The 20,517-nt window shown below is 40.1% G+C and overlaps 1 protein-coding gene across 7 annotated transcripts in view; it reads left to right on the top strand.

The window, feature by feature from the left end:
• Positions 1 to 20,517, top strand: part of AUTS2 (activator of transcription and developmental regulator AUTS2) — a 1,198,864-nt gene that overhangs the window by 778,582 nt on the left and 399,765 nt on the right. The window lies entirely within an intron of this gene.

Here is a 20,517-nt window from a genome sequence, read left to right as displayed (position 1 = left end):
ATTACAAAATGAGTAAATTATATAAATGTCTAGAGTACAAAGAGGAGAATAAAAATCACCTATAAGTCCTCCCCCCACTAATAAAATTGGTATGGTTTTTGTTTATATCCTTCTAGTCTTTTTTCTGTTCATATTTAATGAACATAATTTAGTGAATAGTGTATACTGTTTAGAAGTCATCTTTTTTTTTCCACTAAACATTACCTCATGAGCATATTCCCATGAATGGTCTATACGGAATGTCATTTCTAATGACTGTAGTGTGTATGTGTGAATTAACTATACTTTATATAACCTATCTCCTGCAACTAAAATGCAGTGTTAGTTTATAATTTTTATCCATTTTAGACAGGCAAGTTATAAATGTATTTTTTGGCCAAATCTCAGTATACATTCTTGATCATTTCTTTAGGAAAACTCTGAGAAGTAGAATTTCTACATGAAGCAGAGTGAGTCTGAGGGAAAAATCATTAATATCTCAAGAATTTTGTCTCAAAAAGAGGGATAAAGCACATTTTTTTAATTAATGAAATTAACAGTGTATTCTATTAAAAAAGAAAAACGATGATAACATTCAACATGAAGTTCTTTGAAATTATTGAATTTTTTTCCTTGTGGGGTTTCTTAACCACAAAACCTATTTATTAGGATTGATGGAGGCTATTTTTTCTTTACCAATTGCTATATAACTACTTAAGACTTCATGTAATCAGCTGAGATGCTACAAATGTATTGCCTGTCAACTCCAATAAAAAAGTGGGCAGTTAATTGAAGGGATGTTTTGCTGTTAAACAAACTTGCAGTCAATTGCTTGTAAGTAACATTTAGTTTGATATGTAGTCAAAAGGCAGGAAAATAAGTGTTTAGGCAGGACTGGCTTTTTACAATGTAAAAAGAGAAGTGATTATTACATTGGGGTCAAGATGAGTCGCCTTTCAACTGGCATATTTTCCTTTTAAAAAATGTATTCATATATCAGAAGAAAGGTGAAAGACATGTAAGGCCTTAAGGTTGGTCAGTTTAAGATCTTTTCTACTTACAGTAACTAAGTCCTCATCTTCCTGCATCCCTTGAAGACACTGTTTTACCCTAATATCAAGCCTGGCTTTGAGGTCAGTATGTGTGTGTTTGCACATGCGCATGCACACAGACTGTAAGTAGGTGAGGTAAGAACTCCCTAAACCAAGTGCCATACTCTGCAGCTGGGAAACTGCCATCCATAGACCCAGTAGAAAGGCTGCAGTAGCACAGCAGCACTTGGAACAGCTGCTCCAACTCAGGCCCATTACCTGCTCCTCCTAGGAGTGCCCTGATGCTCCCTGCACCTTTGTTCAACTCTTCCTTGATAATCCAGGATAGGATCACACATTTTCTAGGTGGTGAGCTTGTAGTCAGAAGCCCTTTTCAAGCTCAGCACTTTCAGAGGGAGGGTTTATCCAAAAGACACCATACAGATTCAATATGTGAAATGTTGAAATATTTATGAAACAACACATATATGATAGAGATTTATTCTATCTCAAAATCACTTGGATATGAGAGAGCTATTAGAAGTCCCACTGACTTTGTTTTGAGATTCCATTGGAGGTCATTGAACTTTGGAGCCTCACTCTGAAGCCAAGAAATTTCAACTTTGCCAGTAACCACATTAAAATGTGTGTACCTGGCAATGGTGAACCAGCCTCATTTGCTGGTTTCCATCCTTTGTATTGGCTATTCATTATTTCATCAACAAGAATTTATTTTTTTAGTGCCAATTTTATGTCTAAGTAGGTAGTATGGAATGCAAGAGAAGGTGTAAGTTATGGCCATTCCCCTCATGGGCCTTTCAATAAAGCAAAGTAAATATGTAATCCACTTACAGTCAGTCAAGAGCAATATTTTTATTTGTAATGATTCCACATTTTAGCTTAAGAAAGTATTTATTATTCTGGGAAGAAAAACATTGGCTGAATTAATGGCAGATTCTGAACGGGCTTTGAGCAACATTTGGAATACAAGTGTGTTAAGTTTGGTGGGGTTGTTGAGGTTTGCTTTATTTCCTGAACTGCTATAAATTAGCAAATTCTAAACCAGCTGTTTTCCAATTACATACAATAACTTGTGCCTACCTAAGTCTGTCTTTCTGCCAAGCTTCTACTTGCAACTCGTTTTAAAATTTATTCCTAGGCCGGGGGCGGTGGCTCACGCCTGTAATCCCAGGACTTTGGGAGGCTGAGGCGGGTGGATCACGAGGTCAGGAGATTGAGACCATCCTGGCTAACATGGTGAAACCCCGTCTCTACTAAAAATACAAAAAAATTAGCCGGGCGTGGTGGCAGGCGCCTGTAGTCCCAGCTACTCGGGAGGCTGAGGCAGGAGAATGGCATGAACCCGGGAGGTGGAGCTTGCAGTGAGCCAAAATCACACCACTGCACTCCAACCTGGGAGACAGAGCAAGACTCCATCTCCAAAAAAAAAAAAAACCACTCATTCCTGAATACCCCCAAACCAGTGGAATAATAGTAGGCATCACCTTAAATCATAATATTTTCACAAGAACATGTTCAGTCTTGAAATAATGGCCAGGTTTTAGAGAGTGGGAGGTGCGAACGGAGGAGTAGTTTGTTTTTTATAGTTAAAAAAAAAAAAGTTGCTTGAATGAGCAGGTTGCTCAGATTTCTCTGCTGCTTTCTTCCCAGATGGCCAAAGGGAGAGAGCACTTTTGCTGAAGAAAGGGATGAATGAAAAGGACATCTCTGCATCCAGTTATTTATAGGATGATAATTGGTGATGGGGTTGGAGTTTTAAAATGTTTCCATGTGAACATTTTGCAATTTGCTTTACCTGCCTTTTCTGTGGTATTAAACACGTTACTTAATTCCTATTTTCATTTTGAATTGGCAGATTTCTTCATAAAAGGTCAGATAGTAAATATTTTAGCCTTTTTGACCACACAGGTCTGTGTCATGTATTCTTTGTTTCTCTTTTTTTTAAACAACACTTTAAAAACGCAACAACTCATTTTAATTTACAGGTTGTATAGAAACGGACTGTGGGTGAGATTTGGCCGGCACACTGTAGTTGGCCAGCTCATGCCTTAGAGAAACATGGCGAGGATATCCTGGGTGGGCATGCGTGTCAATTAGGCCAGCATGATTTCCCTCTTCTGCTTGCTTTGTTCTCTTCTGGTCACTGGGTGTCTCAGGAGCTAGTCCCTGGAGCCCTGCTCTCCTGTGTGATGTAGTGGTGTGAAATGGTGTTTCCAGTGGAAGGCCTGCAGGGGTAAATGCTGTCTCTAATTAACCTGTTCATTTAGTGCCATTATCCTTTATCTTGAATGCAGTTCTGCTCTGGGAGGATAAGGAAAGTGCTTAATTATAGTAACAGTTTCACATTGTCTTTGTTTGCATGATGAAGTACAAAAAGCCCAGGAGATGAAGCTGTCAGTCAGTAAGTGTCTTTGGGAGCCTCTTGGTTTTTTGCATTTAATAATCATGCTCTGTTATTGAGTGTTGTTGAATGAAACCTCAGGTCACAGTCTTTGTCAACGATCTGACCCAAGACATCTGGCCTGTGTAAGTTACAGCGAATGTCCACAAACTGGATAATATCACCGGCAAATTGTGGCTTCACTGGTGCCTATTTGCTTTTTGCCTCAATTAGAGTACTTTGGATTGTTATTTGTCTTTTTAGTGTGTTTTCTATCTCCCTAATTGCATGTTAAGTACCTGTAGTCCAGGGAATGTGCCCCATACTTATTTGAAGCCTAAAGTCTTTTGGAATACCATCACAATATTTTTATAGCACTATTTGATTAACCACAATAAAAAATGTCCTATAAAAACATTGCAGAGATCTTCATACTCACTCTGAGGAGCCAAAGTCAGCTGAATGGTGTTTGGGTCTCAAACAAATATATATATATAGTGATAGATACATATATATAGTGATATATATATATATTATATATATTGATATATATATATCACAATAAAAACATTGTATAAAATATTATAATTGTTAAAATTATAAACCATTTGGGCTTTAAATAGTTTAATCATAAACTATTTAATCATAAACTATTTAAAGCCATATAAATGGTTTGCCATTTTAACAATTTTTAAGTGTATAGCTTAGTGGCATTAAGTACATTTGCATTGTTGTACAGCCATCACCACTATTCATTTCCGGAACATTTTTCATCTTCCCAAAGTGAAACTTCTGTGTTCATTAAACAATAACTCTCCATTCTTCCTTCCCCAACCCGGCCAACCAGCATTCTGCGGTCTGCCTCTATGAATTTGACTACTCTAGGTATCTCATAAAAGTAGAAACAAATAGTATTTGTCCTTTTGTGTCTGGCTTATTTCACTTAGCATAATGTCTTTAAGGTCCATCCATGTTGGCAGCATGTGTCAGCATTTCCTTCCTTCTTAAGGCTGAATAGTATTCCATTGTATGGATATGCCACATTTTATCTATTCACTTATGAATGGACACTTGGGTTGCTTTCACATTTTCTCTATTGTGAATAATGCTGCTGTGAACTTGTCTAAGTCCTGCTTAATTTCTTTTATGCATACTCAGAAGTGGCTATTGAAATATTTTTGCATCTGCCAATGTAACAACTTTTAAGCTCTGTGGAACTTTAAATATTCTTACTATTCTTTCCTATGTTATCTGCCTATAGTAAAATAAATTTTATAATAAAGAATTCAATTATTAGCTATGATGCACAAAAAGATCTATGAGAAAAAGCATGTATTCAGCCTATGTACCAGGCACTGAGATTAGCTCTTTATGTGAATTAATTTACTTAAGGCCCACAGAATATGTTATCTGTGTGCTACAGACAAGGAAATAAAGGCTTAGAGAGGTTAAGAAACTTACTTACGTTCACACAGCTAGTATGTGGCAGACAGGGTTCTACTTCAGAAACCATATTTGTAGATACCATGAAGCCATTCAGAAAAGTGGATTACATCTATATTCCTCATTATATTCCCAGCATGGTTAGCAGAAGGCTTATTATTTTCCATTGCATTATGTCACTTTTAAATTTCAAAATCAAATTATATAAAATAACATGTAAAATTCTTTGAAAGCTTTAAAAGGGCTATACACATGTAGAGTATTAACAGTAAATCTACTGATGGACAAATGTTAAAAGCTATAAGTATATGATTCAAAAACCATCTAAGAATTTTAAACTGTGGTCTGATTATTATGGAAGCTTACTGGAGCCTATCCTTGTGATTTGTTAGAACATTGTTTCAAATCCATTTTATTCATATCTCTTCCAATTCTTATTAAGACTAGCACTGCTGTTATGAATTCCATGGCTTTTTTGAGTTAAGTTGCTGGATATAAGCCAGGTTATCATATAATGTCCTTTACCACCTGTAGTCACTTTGGGATAGGTACTGTGCCCTCAACCATCTTTGAAATCCTACAACTCCTAGGCTAGGTTTAGATGCCAAATAGCAAAAGAACTATCATGTTGAAAAACTATTATTAGGCCGGGCACGGTGGCTCACGCCTATAATCCCAGCACTTTGGGGGGCTGAGTCAGGTGGATCACTTGTGGTAGGAGTTCTAGACCGGCCTGGCCAACATGGTGAAACCCCGTCTCTACTAAAAAACACAAAAATTAGCAGGGCGTGGTGGCATGCACCTGTAATCCTCAGAAGGCTGAGGTGTGACTATCACTTGAACCTGGGAAGCAGAGGTTGCAGTGAGCCAAGATTGCACCACTGCACTCCAGCCTGGGTGACAGAGCGAGCATCTGTCTCAAAAAAAATAGAAAAAGAAAAAAGAAAAACTATTATTAGACTTAATTTGTGTCATTTCAGAGGACAAAATTGAGGCCATTCTGTGTGTGTAGGTTCTGGAAGGACACATTTCAGTGCAGAATAAAAGATGTAGTTGTAGCTTGGTAGACTGACTGCCTTGAAAATTAGTAAGTTGTCAACAGAAATATTCAAACACGGTCTAGAAAATCCTCTCAACAAGGAAGTAAAGAGGATTCCTACACTAAGAGACTGAATTTATGAATCTTCAGACTTGGTCTATTATGACATTTACTTCAAGTGTTCTAAGAACTTCCCCTTTACCATTGTCTTATGTAGTATTATTTTCTTCAGCAAAAGACAGGAACTAAGAGTTTTTGGATGGCTTATTTGTTGTACCAGAGGCAAGTAACCGTGCTGGGTTCGAATGACTTAGAAGTAGAAAATATTTTGATCAGGTGCAAATCATGGTCAGGAAGACAACAGGGTCGACTTTTTAAACCCAGATTCTCCAGGGTGTGGACACATCATGTACAAAACATGACTGACACTAAGCAAAGGATCTGGAGTGGTTTGATCAATATATATTGATTATTTGATTTATTGACTTTGCTGCAGTCTTCTTGGAGCTCTTCAGCATCCAGTACTATAAAACTCACTTTCATTGTAACATTTGACTTCAGCAAGGACTTAGGTATTTGGGACAAATGACATTCTCTCCTCTTTTCTGATTGATGTGGCTCTGGGATCAAACGAAGTTAGTGCAAATACTGGAATATTTGCTCAAATCGAGACCAAAAGGGCTTAAAATTCAGTGCAGGTAGAACTGTTTGTTTAAGTATCAGAAGGATAGACTTTGGTAATTTCAGCTGCATGTGTTGGTTCTTATTTCATTTTGGTAGAAATTGAGTACTGGAGACTGCCTGGAAGCCAGCCTCCAGCATTGACGTCTGACAGTAACCGCAAAAGCAGTCCCCCTTTCCACTGGCAGAGCCAGGACCACGTCCGTGGCTGTGATCTCAGGGGAGGGCTCCAGTCCACAGCCTGGGTTTATGACTGAGAAGCCTGCTTCTTGTAAGGTGGGGAAAACAGAGCCACACTGACCCCATAGAATTTGAACTTGGAGAAACTGTTGAATCCAAAGGACCCATCAAGGCCAGGGACAACGCCTAGTCTGAACTGGCGACCGTGGGCTTTTTCAGAGCCAGGTGTCAGAAATGGGTAAATATCAAATTGTATCTGATTAAAAACAGGAGGGAGCAGAGCTCCCCTTACTCACTGAGGAGCCAAAGTCAGCTGAATGGTGTTTGGGTCCAAATAATTCAAAAGCCACAGTCTCATGACCCAACCAAAGAAATATTCAAAACTAGCCTGAAATAGAAGAGCATGTTTTCAGAAATATGCTATCAAACACATTTATCTTTATGAATTAAGTAGTTTTCTCTTCAAATGGCCAGATATCCATTAACATAGAAAATTATAGGATAAATACCTCTTATGGAGATGGTCAGATTCATGATTTCATTCAAGTTAAAAAATTGACAATGATACTGTATAAATAAAATTTGGTCTCATCCAACACTTTTGATTGTATTTGTCTATTACCTGGGGAAAACACTGAAATAGGAGGATGAAATAATACTAAGAATAACATTATAATTATATATTTGAAAATTACTGATTCTATAGCTATTTTACCAATGAGATATTGATGAGATAAAGAAGAGGGATAATGATAGCCCAAGTGGATTTCCCAATAATGCAACAGTGAAGAAATCAAAATCCAGTCAACATGGACATGTCTTATATCTTGATTGGAAGGTAGATAGCACAGTACATACATTTGTCAAAACTCAACCAACTGTACACTTTAGAGCTGTGCGTTTTCCTGTGTACAAACTCTACTTCAAGGAAAAAGTCAAATCACCTTATTTATGGAGCTACAATTTATGAGAAAGTACAACATTTAGCAAGCCTTGGGAGAAAAATTTCCCAGCATTCAGGAAACTTGCAAATCATTTGTTAGCCCTAGACACAAATGTAAGAAAATTTTAATAATACAAATTGAGTCAATGATGAGGGATTTGAAGATTCTTAATATTGTGGACCTAAATGGAGCCTCTATGATCATTAACCCTCCAGTTACAAATATGGTAAAACAGAGATAAAGAAAAGTTTAGGAAATTTTCCAAAGAAAATCAGAGGCAGAATTTGACTAGATGGCAGGACGATGAGCTTAAAGCTCCTTCTCCTTTCTCCTTTGTCACATTGACTTCCTCCTCCTACTACCAGCTAAATATTCTCAAGGGTCTGTTTTCAGCTCTCTTTACCTTGATTTTTATGTTGCACTCTCATTGATCCTTTAATTTCAAAGTTGTCATTTCTTTCTTCAGTCAGTAAACACTTTTTGAGTGTATGTCGTATACCAAGCACTGTTTTATAGGTGGGTGATAGGTGATACACAACTAAACCAGAAAGACTAAAAGTCTTCACTCACAGAGCTTATTTTCTACTAATGTCTATGCACCTGGAAGCCAGATACTGATTTCTGGAACAAGTATTCTCAGCAGTCCAGACACCATTGCCCTACAACTTCCCTTGCATATCATGACAGCATCTCAATCTCAAGGTGTCTGTGATCTCCTCTCTAAATCATCTCCTATTTTCCCCAGTCTGAAGATCATCATTGGCTGTCCTTGTTGAATCTCTAAGTCAACCAATTTGAAAAACTCTAAACTCTTCCAAACTGACTTCTTCTTAGATCTATTCAGAATCTCCATGTTTCCTCACTTCTCTGTAATGTCCAGTAGCTTTCTAACTCACGTGTCTACTAGAGTCCCCAACTCTGATGTGCCCTGCACATCACTGCCTGGCTAATTTTCCCAAAGCACACCTCCTATACCAACTTTTTCCCAAACACACACACACACTCTTTTCCTTTTATTTCATCTGCCTTTCAAATTAAATGAAAATTCCTCTATCTGGCAGTAAAGACTATTGAAAGCATGGCTCCACCCTGCCTTTCAAATCTGACTTCTCCACTTCAGGTACCTGCACCTACTCCAGCCAAAGTGGATTCCTGGATGCTCCTTTGGCAGGCCCTAGTTCTCTACCACTCTGCCTCTGCTCATTGTGTTTCTATCTGGACTCGTTATGCAGATTTGCCCCACTCTGTACTCATCATCAACCTCTGTGTACAACTCACTCACTGTCTAAGACTCCTTTCTCATTCTGATTTTTCCTTCATTTGAGTGTAGTCATCGCTCAGTGCATTGCATTATGGTCATTCTCTTCCTTTTTTACTAAAATAACATGATGCATTCTCACAAAATGATACATCCTTATTGAAAAAAAATTAAAGTATACAGAAGAGTAATGAAAGTAAAAACCACCTGAAGCTGCATCACCCAGAGATATCTGTTTTTGGACATCCCTTCAGATGTTTCTTTGTATGTATACACAATTTATGAAGTCTATATATTTTTCCAAAACTGAGATCAAATTCTGCCTTTTTTCATGTTGATATATTCTGATGCTCTTTTAATGTTGATCAATAGAAAACTAAACTATAATTTGCCGTGGCTGCAAGGTATCTCATCGTCTGGCTTTACCATAATTTTTGCTTTTTGTTGTTGTTGATTTTTTTTTTTTTAATCTTGTGTTCCTCCCAGTAGAAGATGCGGGGAGGAGTTGCTTAGCATGTGTTCTACCCATGTCTCGTAATATGCAAGTGAGCAGTCTGTCATGGTCCTTGACAGGGACTGTTTGTGACATATCACTCCATGTGATTTGGGACCTGGGAAAATGTTTCGAGATCTTGAGAACACGTTAGAGAGGATTGGCCTAAAGTCCTATAGTAAAGTTTTAGCCTTTAAAAAAACAATTATTACTGCTTTGAACAGCCTTATGCCCTCATTGCCTGCAAGAAAGCCATTCATTATTTCGTGTTACATAATCTGCAGAGAGCTTATTCACTTAGAAAGCAATGCATTCATCATAGCTTCTGTCTTATCAGTAGCTAAAAGCAGGATCTGTTCTGCATCTTTGAGGCATTCTTCGCAGCACAGACCTCATGCTATCACTAATTAGCCAGAGCATTCCCAGCCAAAAATCCCAGTGCCTGTCCTCGACAAAAAAGTCTGTTTTTCCACAGTAAGGGTAAAGCCTGCCTCTCTGTCTAGGGACATCTCCGTAGGACAAGCAAAAGTAGGGTGGTGGTGAGCTGTCAGATCAGCCAGCACAGTGAAACAGACTGCAGCCTCTTAGGTGACTTACTGTTTGCTGCCTCCCTTTCTCTGCAAAGTGGGATCTCCCTTAGACGATGCCTTTGTCCTCTGACAGAATACCTAACCACCATGAGACAAGCCACTTCTGCATTATTCTGAACATTGTTCCTATCCATTCCCCATTTCTGGCTTCCCCTAGCCAACTTCCAGCCACTTGCGTTAATGATGAATGCGATTAGCAGCCTATGCTAGTCCATTAGAGAAAAGAAAGAAAGAAAGAAAGAAAAACCATGAGATTGTTTGCTTGTCACTGGGAAGTGAGGCTTGACGAGAACATCCTCTCTGTCCCTCCCCACCGCCCCTCCTGCCGTGTGCCTGTGATCTGTGCGCATGCGCTCATGGTTGCCCGTGTTCCATGGCTCTGCCATTTGCTCAGTGGGGGGACGTTTTCTTAGCTGAGCAGTGCACCACTCTGCCTGAGGGATTGAGAACATATTGCTTGGCAGGTGGGCCTACTCAGACGCACTGACTGTTGTTTCAGCACTGACAGGGAACATACATCATGCAGGCCCATTATGCCAGCATAAATCCATGGTAACCTGTTCAAAGGGCTGCAACCAGCAAACAACGTGTTTGGGTCTTAATAGGTGATATTTTTGAAACATATAATTGGGATCTGAGAAGTAATTCTGGGTGACAAGCCACTCCTTCTGCCATCCTAACAGAAGCTGGGCCTACAGCAAAATACCACTCCTGTCATGCTGCACAAAGATGACTGCCATTCCAGCTCAGCTCCAGGCTGCTGTGCACAGCGCCAATGGTGCCAAGAGCTTGTCTGTGCAGGGAAAAGAGCCCTCAGGTTTGAGGGTTTTCCTTTGTGCCTTGGTGCTCTGGACTGCTGGCAAAAGGAGCTCCTAGGATTGTTGATAGGCAATGTCGGAGCCTCTTTATTCAGCCTACTATTACAAGTTTGAAAGTGCTCTAGAGTTTGTTTGGTGGTGGGTAGTGGACAGATAATCCTCAAAGCAGAGGGTTCTGATCTTTGTCATGAATAGAAGCTATCTTTCTTTTCCCCCACTGGCCTCCAGTAGGAGAATGAGATATTAAGAAAGTCCTTGAACCGAGTGTGAAGGGGCTTGGTATCAGGAGCCTTGCTGGCTGCTTCCCTACACAGAAGCCAGACTTGTGGTGCCAGCAACTTGGAGATATAGTGGGTAAAGGGTGGCACAGCTCTGGTCACAGAGAACACTTTTCCCTGCATTTCTAGGATGAGGAAGTGAATGATTAGTTTACATGGGTTGCCATGCATTGGAGTCATGATACAGTTTCCTTATGACACACATGCTCCATGACTCATGTTCTGCATTCCTATTGTGCACTCTCACAAGATGCACCTCACTGCACATCATCATCCGTTGCTTTCTGCTTATCCACTAAACTGTGTTCTCCCTGAAGACAAGTACCATACCTTATTTGTACATAGCTGAGTGCTGGTTTCATGGGAGACACAGAAGGACTGAATAAAGGAAGATGTTCATTCATAAAAAGAAAAGCCACAAGGAGGTCATTGTGGAGTTGTTGACTTTTTTTGTCTTCTTGATTTCTAAGAAATCATAACATGGGTATTTCAGTATGACTTGCCAATTAAATTATAGCTGGGTGGCAATATTGTATTATTTAGGTCTCATTCTGCTACACAATTAAACCAGTATCAACACAGCCCGATATGCATGCTACAGCATCTGTACTTTTCTTTTGCTACAACAGAAGTAGTTTCCTTAAAGCAAATTAGAAAATAATCTCATGAGACCAAGGACTTTATAAAGCATAAGGACCAAGGAGGGCCAGGTGTGCACCTACCGTCCTAGCTACTCTGGAGGCTAAGGTGGGAGGATCACCTGAGCCCAGGAGTTGGAGGCTGCAGTGAGCTATGATGGCACCACTGCATTCCAGCCTGGGCAACACTGTCTCTAAAAATAGAAAATAAAATTTTAAGGACCAAAGAGAAGACTGTTATGATGTGAACAGTAGCAGTCAATATTTAGAAAAGTTGTGTTTCTGATAGCCTGGCACGGAATGGTGATTATGAGAGATATGGGCTGTGTCACACTGTAGCAATGGCCCAGCTACCCCTCCACCAGTTTCACCACTTTCTTGTGTTTCTACTCAACAGTATGGTTAGTTATGACACAGAGATTTGCCAACCCAGGTTTCATAGCAACATAGACTTTGGTCTTCTGTCCCCAGATATTCTAGTTATAAGGCCTATACAGGAGCCTGGGATTATACTTTGAAAATGCTTTTCAGGTGGCTTAGATGCAGCCAGTCTGTGGACTCTGGTTTGGGAAGCACTGATTAGAAGAATACAATACTGAGAAGCCCAGTAGTTCCCTCAGTCTTACCACTGCCATGTGTCCTCTATATATCTTTCCTGGACCATCTGTTTAAAAATGCCTGATGTCTTAGACAGAGGCTCTGATGAGCCTTAAGAGCTCCTTGCAAGACATAAAACCAAGAGGCTTTTTGATATGGAAGGGAAATATCATTTAGTACATCTCCATGTCCATCATCAGTTCTACCTCTGAAATATTTTTTAAAAACACCTTTATTGAAATACAATTCACTCATCATGAAGTTCATCCTCATAAAGTATACAATTTATTGATTTTTGGTATATTGACAGCCATTTAGTAAATTGTACAACCATCACCACTATCTAATTCTAGAACATTTTCATCAACTAAAAAGAAACCCCAGGCTCATTCCCTCCTACCCAGGCCCTGGCAATCCCTAATCTACTATCTCTGTGGATTTGCCTATTCTGAACATTTTATCTCAGATATCCTAAACTGACTGAACATAAGTCCAGTTGTATCTGCAAATGTCTCTAAAAATATTTTTTTCTAATATTCCATTGAGGGTTGCTGGTTCTTACATCTTTCATGGTCAGAAAGGCTTCATTTATCTCTAACTTTTACCTACATTACCCTTCTGTAACGTTAACTCATTATCCCTTGTCTTCTCTGCCTCTCTCTCATCATTTCACCAACACTCAAATTCTTTATAAATTCAAACATCATCATCAAGTCACCCCCCGACTTTTCTGTAGGATGAATGATCTGAACAGTCCTATGCACCTTCCCAGATTTACCTAATATTTCCTCCTATTTCTTTTTATTTAAATAACCAAGTGTTCACCCTTTTCTCTAAAGTGGATGCCTTCGTTTGTGCCCTTTTTTATTCTCTTTTTCATGCTCTAGAACCTGGCTTTGGACTGCGTCTTCATTTTCTTTCTTCAACCTACCGTAATACACCACGTTCACACTTTTAAAAAATTGCCTCTATCCTGCTGCCTCGTCAAGATACCATTCTCTTTTTCTCATTCTCTTCACTGCCAACCCTTTTGAAAGCACAGTTTGCTCTCTCTGTTGGTGCTTCTTTTCCACTCACTCCCACTTCACTTCTAGCAGCCATGACTCTGCTCCCATTACTTTACAGAAATGTCTCTCCTTGTAGTTCATGGCATCAAGCCCAGTACCCTTCCCTGACCCCATTCCCTGAGACCTCTAGGTAACCTGGAGCTCAGTTGACTATTCCTCCATCTTGAAGCACTCTTTTTCCTTTGGCTTCTCTGGCACTCCACATTATCCAGCTACTTTTGGCTCCAGTGTTTAGTGCCTTCCCAAATATGGGTGCCCACTCTTTTATCTGTCTATTTTCTCCCTTTCCAGCCTCATAACACCATCTGGCTCCTAACTATGTGGATAACTTCCAAAACTATCTTCACCACTTGGATGTCCTGCCAGCTCTTTAGACTCATTGCTCAAAACAGAACTCAAACTCAGGCTTTCCATCTTTCCTAATGTTGGCCATAATGTGACCCAAGGTTGAAAATTTGACTTTTTTCTTTCTTTCTCTATCACCTCCTTGGTTGCCAGGATGACAGGCCATCATGTATGTAATAGCTCTTTTATTTTGTTGAAGCTCTATTTCTTCATCCATCGTCTCTACTTCTCAGTGTCATTGTCCAGGTCCAGGCCTTCATTGGCTCTCATCTGGACTATCACTAGACCATTCGATCGCTGCTCATTCCATCTTCTACATTACGGCCAGATAGCAGTCCTCCTTCAACACTTAACACATATGTCATATCCCTAGGCGGCACTCTTTCAAATTCTTCTAAGCCTACTGAATACGTCTTTAACGCCTTATCCTAAGTTACAAGACCTTCTATATTATTTTCCATTCCTTCATATTCTCTGTGTTCTGTCCTAAGCAAAACACTGGTCATTCTTTCACCTCCACAATTTCTCATTTACAGAATCTTTCTTGTCCTGTGTTCTTTTATCTAAAAGGATGTCCTTTATTTCTACCAACGGATGATTCTATGTGTTGAAATCCTCTCATCCTTCAAATTCTTTCTCTTCCTTGAAATCTTAGAACAGTATTTCTCTCTCCTTTGAATTTCCCAAATTGTATGAGGAGGCAGGGGTGTGGGGAGTAGGAAAGGACATTTAGCACTTTGTCTTGTATTTCCATTATTTATGTGCTTGTCTTATCCAGTTCCACAAAAAGTAGGAGCCTTGCATTTTCATTGTTATAACTCCTGTGACCGCTGATAAAGTATCTTAAATATACTGTATCCTGAATAAATGTTTCTTCAGTGAATGAATTTTTTAACTTCTATAAAATATAGAAGATGTAAAAAACTAAACTTGTAGATGACAGGCTTTATGTCAGTGTCAAGAGAGTTCTCAGTAGTTTCCACACTATTATTATTTTCAATCAATCTAGCTACAAGGTTGAGGTGAAAGAAACTTGAGAGAATTGTAGCAAACCTGCCATCATCTTCATATTGTAATGCCTTTGCATTTGCATAATATTTTATACCGTTACAAGGTACTTTCCCATCTTATCTGACCCTCTCTGTACTTATTTCAGGTTATCATAATATCCATTTCATAATGAGGAAAATGTATTCTGGGCAGTTTCAATGACTTAATTAACTAATGTCAGGTTATTGATTAGGTGCAGACCTGGACAAAGGGACCTGTTGACTGTCTTTAAATATTTGAAGAACTAGCATGTCAAAGAAAATTAAATCTTACTTTTTTTATTCTTTATTTCCTCAGAGGACTAGAACAAGTACAAGCAAATTCAAACTCAATGAGGAGATAAACTTTTTTATCAGATCCACTTCAAGATGATATTGGCTGCCTCTGTTGTTCAACCCAGGGAGAGCAAGCTGGCCAACCAGATAGAGGATGGTTTGTTGGAAAGAGCCTCCCAAAAAGTATAGGTTAACCAAGCTCCCTTCTAATTCTGCAATTTTGACTTTCTTTTTAGGTCAGCACTGTGTTACTACCCTGCGTAATCTAAGTTTTGATTTCTATCTTTTTTTAGAACTCAACCTTAAGCAAATTTAGCCACAGTGTGGTCTGGGTCCTAGATTTTTTATGAGATGGCAACTCCACCTTATCCTACCTACTCCTTGCAACTGGTATTGGACCACCTACAGGTGGGAATCTAAAAGAATATATTTCCACCCAATCCTTCAGTGCCTAGAGCTGCCAGCCCAGTGGGGGAAAAAAATGAAGTTTTCAGAAAATCTCACAGGTGCCATCATCACATGTAGCCGGCCCAGTCTGGCAACTCCAGAAACCTGTCTGGTATTATGGCCATGGTAGGCAAGCCTAGCGTTCTCTCAGAATATGCCACTCTCTCATTCTGTTGGAAGGAGATGGGTGACTCTAATGAGCTCCAAACTTTTCCTTGAAATGGGGAGTTGCCTAAAAAGGCAACTGCCTCCAAACAGCCAAATGGAAATTATGATATTTCACTGAACTCAGAACCAAATCTGCCTTTTTTTTTTTCTTTATAGAAACATTTTATGTGCCATGTGCCTTGGGAGCCAAAAAGAAATCATACTTTGGCTCCCTGTTCCACTTTGCTAAACTCAGATACTGTAAATACCCTCCTCTCCTCTCATAACGTTAAATTTTTCATGAATTCATCATAAAGGAGCCACTTTGTAGGTTTGGCTGGTACCAGTGAAAGACTTCATTTTCTATTTCACAGTAACTTTTCAGTGCAAAAAAAATTATGGGTGTAATGTTGAAAGACTAGAATTATTCATCAAGTCTTCACTGCCTGCAAATGAAGAGAATTTTTCTAAAGCCTATCTGGAAGAATGCAACACAGACATGCATATTTTAGATGGTGCTTCATCTCCACCGTAGCCACCTTATCTTTCTGAGAGGAGTCAGGAGTAAGAGAGGACATGTGCTTTCTTATTGTTTTGTGGATTCATTCAAGAGTCCACACCAGCTCACACATTTCCCCCTTACCTTCCAGTGTACCTAGAACTCACCAAGGCACCGAAGAAGAGAATATTTCCTTGAATTGTGCATTGATAGAAGTACCAGTAGCTTTGTATGATAAAATGCAATGGTTCTCAGACTTTGACATGCATCCGAATCCTCTGGTGGGCTTCTTAAAACACATGCAAGGCCTCATGCCAAGATTTTCTGCTTCAGTAGATCTCAGTTGAGGCCCAGGAATGTGCCTTTTTAGAAAGGTGGTGGTGCTAATGCTGCTTGTACAAGGACAACACTTTGAGGAACACTAATATAATGAAGAGAATTTAGAAATCAGGAAACCTTGGTTTTAGTCCTGAGTCATCTGCCAATGGCGGATCTATGGACAAGTCCCTGGGCCTCAAGAGTAGTGACTCCTGTGCTACGTGAACTAGTGTTACTTTGAGAATAAAACCTGAGGGTGTGCAAGAGAACACTCAGCACGCAAGGGTCTAGAGGGACTTGAAACATTATAATTACTAGCATGAGGAGAGTTGAAGGAAAACAAATGGAAGAAGTTTTAAGATTCAGTCATCCTGTCAAGTCCAGGCAGAGAATGGCCGGCACTTAACTGCTATGCTAAGAAGGGGCCAGCGAAGATGGGAAGATTTTAGGTAGTTCCCCTATTCTGTGACCTGGCTCTGAAAAAGTCAGATACCCTGCTTTATTCATATTCCATATGACGTAGCTGGGCTGTGTTAGAGCAGTGGTCCTCAAACTTGCCTGTGATTCAGAATTAACCTGGGACATTAGGTAAATACACAGAGGCCCAAGCTTTTTCCTACTTCAGGGAGCCTGGGCCTTGGGGTGATTCTAATACACTCCAAAGTTTGAGAATGACCGAATCTGTGCGGATAACTGTAAAACCATATCCTGTCAACCTGTAAAGGAACTGGATGCCCTACACAGTATTTTCAACCTTGTCTGTACATTGGAATCCCCTGCAAAGCTTTGAAATCCCATGTGTATGGGCCACTATCCAGTCCCATTGTATCCGAGTCTCTGGGGCTGGGGCCCTGGTGTCAGTACCTTCCTACAGCACCTCAGTAATTCGCATTTGCAGCCAAGGCCAAGAAGCAAGCACTGACTCAGAAAGAGTCCCCTGTCATTGTCCTCAGCAAATACGTTTTGTTTGTGTTTTGTTGGCTTGTCTCTTTCCCATATCATGCGGTGAGAATATTGAGGCCGTCTCTTTGTGTCCAGAAACCAACACAGTGCCTCACTCTGTGCGATAGCTACTCGGAACATGTTGGTTATTCGAATGAATATTTCAAGGTCTTTGAATGTTGAATGAATGAATATACAAATAAAATACAACAAAACTCACCCCAGAAATCCCCTACATTTAACTGTTTTCTGTAAGCACAACCCATTGTGGAGTTCAGGCCCTCACAATAAGAGAGTATTTATTGAATAATTTGCAGAATCACAATCACAGAATATCTGTTGAATAATCTGTAGAACTGTTATGAACCCCAACTATACTTACTCTTCCAGGTGAGATGAGGAGTCAGAGAAACATTTGCCTTGCAGAGTGTTAAGAATGCTTAAAAAAAAATAATAAAAATAAAATAAAATAAAAGTAAGCAAATTAACAACATACTTGACACCTACTACGTGGCATACATTTTCATGTGTTCTCACTGAATCTTCACAGCAAACTTGCATTCTCTCTGTTTTTTTCTGAGGGAAGAAACAGCAAAAGCAAATCACCAATGTTGGGAAGCACAAGGGAGTTAGTTGGGCCCCAGAGCTTGAGTTCTTTTCCAGTATTTATTTATTTGCTGCCATTCAGAGCTTCCCTAGCCACCCCTGCTGCTTCCCTGACCTGCTCCTGCATGGCTCACCAATGGATCCTAGCCACGCCAGCCCTCCCAGAGAGCTTCCTGACTCTTCCAGTGAAGTCTCCCCTGGGAAATTCTCACTGGCCCATGATTTGATTGCCTGACCGCCATCAAAACTGGTTAGATACCTCATAGTATGCTATGCTAACCATATTAAAAAGCTTATTCTCATAGCTTTGCAATGGTTTCTTTATATGACTGTTCTTTGCCCTAGATAGAAGGCTTCTTGAGGGCAAGAATGGTTTCTTGCCTATCTTTATTTATATTCCCTTTGCCTAGCATACTTTCTAGCCCATTGGAGAGACTCAGTTTTTTCTAAGGAATGAATGACAGCAGAAACTCATCCATGATGAGCAAGGACCTCCTGAAACATTTCAGCATGTGTGCATGTGTTGTGCTTCAGAATATTTTAGAAACATTTTCCAGATTTAATTGAAGCTTCTGGGAAGCCTTGCTGTGTTCTTCCTTGCAAAAAATAGAAGGTCGTTACCAGGAAGTCTCAGTGTACCATATTTATCTGGTGAGTTTTGAAAATACTGAGTAATGGGACTAATGACTCAACATAGTATTTTCCAAACTGTGAGGTAATCTTTGGACTTTGCAAGATTATTATATTAAGTGTACTTTTTAGTCTGTCAGTAAAAAATAAAAAGCCTGTATTTTCACATTAGAATTCAAAGAACATCTGCTGCGTATTGTAAATAACATATTTTGAAAACCAACTGATGCATACTCAGCCTGCCTCCGCATGCTAACTATAGCAGGTCCTTAAGATAAGATTCAGTTTGCCATTGGTACTGCTCTTGCTTTGACATTCCACTGTTTGGTGAACCACCGTTTTCCAGAAATCTTTAGACACCATTCAACCCTCTAAACAAACTCAGTACGGTGAGGTTTTCAGCTTCCTGTTTTCTAGTGGGATTAGAAAGGGACCTTATTCCTAGATGATGATGTGTTTTTCAAGGAGTTAAACTTAGGTTTTCTACTGGGGCCATTTCTTAACCCCAAGGACATGAGTCCTCTGGCTGGAAGCTCAGCTCTTCCTGCCTAGCAGAGAGCCACCAGTTGCCACAGGCAACCAACCGCTCCGGACAGGAAGGGTAGTATTGATTTTGCTGGTCTGCCTGTAGGGGAGCCGGCCAAAGAGGAATGCTCAGAGGGGCTCCTCTGTCTGGGGTGTGCATTTGCACAGCAGCCCCATTCATGTCCTCCAGCCTGCATCTCACCTCCTCGGGAGACTGAAAAACTCAAATCAGCTTTTCCCTTGTTCCTTCTCAGTTTGTCTTGTTAGCACTCTTTCTTAGCAAGTAAGCACCATATGTCTTCTATGGGAACTTGTTTTCAGGAGATTCCCAGCGCATGTGTGCTGGCTGGGAAGAGAGGAATTGGTGTTTTGCTAACCAGCAGTGCTCGCCAGAGTGCCAGCTTTTGAGTCCTGCCCTTCCTGCTCATCTGCCCCGTGGCTTGGTTTATCCTGGACACAGTATTTCACTGGATCTTACTGGAGTCGCAGAAAATTGCCTGGCTTATGAGGGATTTTTCTGAACCAAAGAGAGAGCCTGTGTGGATGCCTCTCTATGGTTCCTCATTATCCTGGGTAGGCTGTGTCTCACAAGCACCTGTTCATTGATCTGGTCCTCTGTCCTTGTGGAGACGATAGCACATACTGATTATAGGCGCTCTTTGTGATGTTATTGGGCTTCCTTGCTCTTAGCCAGCCACCCATGCCAAAGCATGCAGCTGATATGTTCTGCTTTTGAAATAATTTGGTTTTTGTAACATGGAGCCCACCACCCCCCTTTCAACCTTTAATACCTGTCTTCTTTGAAAGCCAGCTTGTTGAGCATCCAATTTGTCTCTTTTCTTCTTCACTTTCCCCCTGTTTCTTTGCACTCAGGCTGTCTTTTATCAAAAACAGAGAGTGAGCCAATGACACCTCGTGGCAAGCAGCAGCGTGAAGCATTTTCTTCTTTCACCTTGACATCTTTTCGGCAAAGAAAAAGCAAGGGTTGGGAACCTGCTCTATTCACTTTGGCTTCTGCAGCTACCTCTTTTAAAACTGCTGGTTGTTATTGCCTGGTAGCTGTCTCCCTGAAGGTTTTACCAGTTGTTTTGAAAGGCTGGCTATTCCCTTGGGAATTCACCTTACACAGGCATAGGTGCATGTGTATGTGTATTTGTGTTCATATGCTATCAATTAGTAATGAAAAATCAGGCCAAGCCTCTTTGGCACCTTTTCCCCCCTACAGATGAGTAGTCGGTGTTCATAATAATTGCCAAAACTTATTTCGAGTTTCCTGGGTACCATGGTCTCATGTCA

The sequence above is a fragment of the Papio anubis genome, chromosome 4 (assembly GCF_008728515.1).
Source record: "Papio anubis isolate 15944 chromosome 4, Panubis1.0, whole genome shotgun sequence".
NCBI classification, from domain to species: domain Eukaryota; kingdom Metazoa; phylum Chordata; class Mammalia; order Primates; family Cercopithecidae; genus Papio; species Papio anubis.
The sequence above is the reverse complement of the archived record's forward strand: the minus strand, read 5'-3'. Positions and strand labels throughout refer to the sequence as shown.